The following is a 2,357-nucleotide window of genomic DNA, read 5'->3' as shown; positions in this document are numbered from 1 at the left end:
AAGTATTAGTAATAATAATAATAATAATAAATTATTGATAAGGAGGATGTGGAAAAGAAAAATTTTTAGAGATAAAATTAAAATCGTCTCGATTTTTGGACGCACCTATAAAAATATCTATCACTTCTGTTAGCGATAAAAATATTTTAAAATACGATAAAAATAATTAAAAATTATTTGTCATTGACAAACAATTTTTATATTTGAGAAACCTTTAGCATTTAATCCAAAATTTTGTATAAATATTTGGACCACAATTTAAAAAATATATAAAGAAGGATACAAATTTAATCGGTAGATATTTTTTATTTCTTAAAAGTATTCTTGGTTATTGACAAATAAAATTACAAAAAAAATCTATTTAGTGTAAAATCACAGGATTTTGAGGATAAAAATATTTCATTTTTCTTATCATACTTATAAAAAATCGCATCAAATTCAAATTCTAAAATACATTTTGAGAATATATATTTAACTTTAAATATTTTTGTCACGTTTTATAATATTTTAAGGATATTTTTGTTGTTATCATTATTTATAATATTTTTGTGAAAATTTTAAGAAATCAGATACGATCTTAATACTTTATTTAAAAAATAATAAAAGTTAAAACACAAAAACAAATAACACATTACAACTACATCTACTATGGTGTTTTTGGATTTTTAAGTCTGATATCAATAGTATCAGCACAGAAGATGATGTATTTGGTAAAAATTTAGTTAGATTTTTTTACCTTTTATAACATTTAAATTGAATTAAAATTATATATTAAAATCACAAATTTCAAATTAAATCTCAAATCATTATTTATGGTATATAATTATACTAATATTGATATAACAATTTATCAAATCCAAAATAAAATTGAAATAAAATGGAATATTAGAAGGATGTATATGCATGATATCATTGATATGGAACACATAACGAAAAAAAGTACGAAAAAGAAACAAAAAAAAAGATAATTTATATTATATTATAGTACACCTTCATGGCTGAAAATGAACAAGAGAATAAGTCCCTGGTATAAAGTATTATTTAAGAGTGTATCCTAAAAAAAATAATAAATAAAAAAGGTCATCATGATTCTAGATTGAAACCAAAAGCAAAGAAACAGAAAAAAGCAAAGTTAACGCATATATAGTACATCGATCTTAAAAACATCCAAATTTTTTTTCTGTCAGTACGAGAGAAGAAAAAGAAAGATAGAAGACGAGAAGGAAGGATAAAGCTACCTATGTTGACTCTAGAGATCAGAGAGGAGAAAAAGCTGTAGTACTTGCGGTGATATAAAAGGGGAAGAAGGAAAATATTGGTAACTTATGAGAGGAAATCATATAGGATATATGGTATATATAGTTAAACAATCATAATATTTATATACTAAATATCGGTTATTTATATAAAAAATAATATATATCAGAATATAAAATTTACATTGCAAATGATTTAAATATCACGTATATTTATACATAAATATATATAATTAATTTAATTTGGTAGTTGATTATTTGTATATACATAATATTTTTATAGTTAAAATTGTTACGAAACAACTTTTTTCAAAAGTTAAAGTTTAAATTAATAAGAGGAGATACATGAATGATTTTATATCTATCACGCCTTCTCAAACAATAACTTTTTTTTAAGATTGTGTCAATTTGTCTTAGATTTTCATGGACATTTGTATAGATTTTATTTCTCTTTTATTATTTGTCTTATATTAAAATATTTTCTTTTAGGGTTAACAATAGTTAAATTGTAGACTTTTTGGTTATAAAAATCCTGATACCATGTTATAAAATTATTTTTTACAATAATTTAAACCCATAAAAAAATCATATAAATAGTTATATCTAACAAAATTATAAAAATACAATTATATTATTTGTACATAACAAAACTATCAAGTCAACTATATATATATATATATAGATAAATTAAACTAATAAATTCAACAACACATATATCTATATATAAATAACAATTAATTTTTGTATATATATAAAATTAATATAATGTAATAGTTAAAGGAGTAAATTTAATTTGGTCTTTTGCGCGTTATCTTAAAATTGGAAAAGCGCGTGAACATTTAAAGTTCGGTATGAAAGAATTAAATGATTTGACGACCTTTTTAATTCATAAAGATACGACTCCCACTTTTTAATTTTTGAAATGGGGATGAGAGTGATGTAGTGTAGTGTTGTTGGGGCAGAAGCTGTTTTGCGTCGTTGTGATGTCAGGAACAAATAAATCGTACTCTCCGATTTAATGGGCCAGATTTGCCTTAAATATATAGTTGCAAAGAGACCTTTAAAGAGAAAGGTTTTATGACACGAAACTATGACAACATA

The 2,357-nt window shown here is 22.5% G+C and overlaps 1 protein-coding gene across 3 annotated transcripts in view; it reads right to left on the bottom strand.

Moving 5' to 3' along the window:
* The window catches only part of LOC127748298 (uncharacterized), a 20,784-nt gene that overhangs the window by 9,284 nt on the left and 9,143 nt on the right, over nt 1-2,357 (bottom strand). Inside the window, exon 1 of one of the 3 annotated variants that reach the window (XM_052262529.1) lies at nt 991-1,054. The exons of the other annotated variants lie outside the window; for them this stretch is intronic. The gene's annotated coding sequence lies outside the window, so the exon portion shown is untranslated. Of the gene's footprint in view, nt 1-990; nt 1,055-2,357 lie in introns of those variants that run through there. 3 annotated transcript variants of the gene reach the window in all.

Source organism: Arachis duranensis, chromosome 6 (genome assembly GCF_000817695.3).
Source record: "Arachis duranensis cultivar V14167 chromosome 6, aradu.V14167.gnm2.J7QH, whole genome shotgun sequence".
NCBI lineage: Eukaryota > Viridiplantae > Streptophyta > Magnoliopsida > Fabales > Fabaceae > Arachis > Arachis duranensis.
This window is presented reverse-complemented; position numbering and strand designations above follow the sequence as displayed.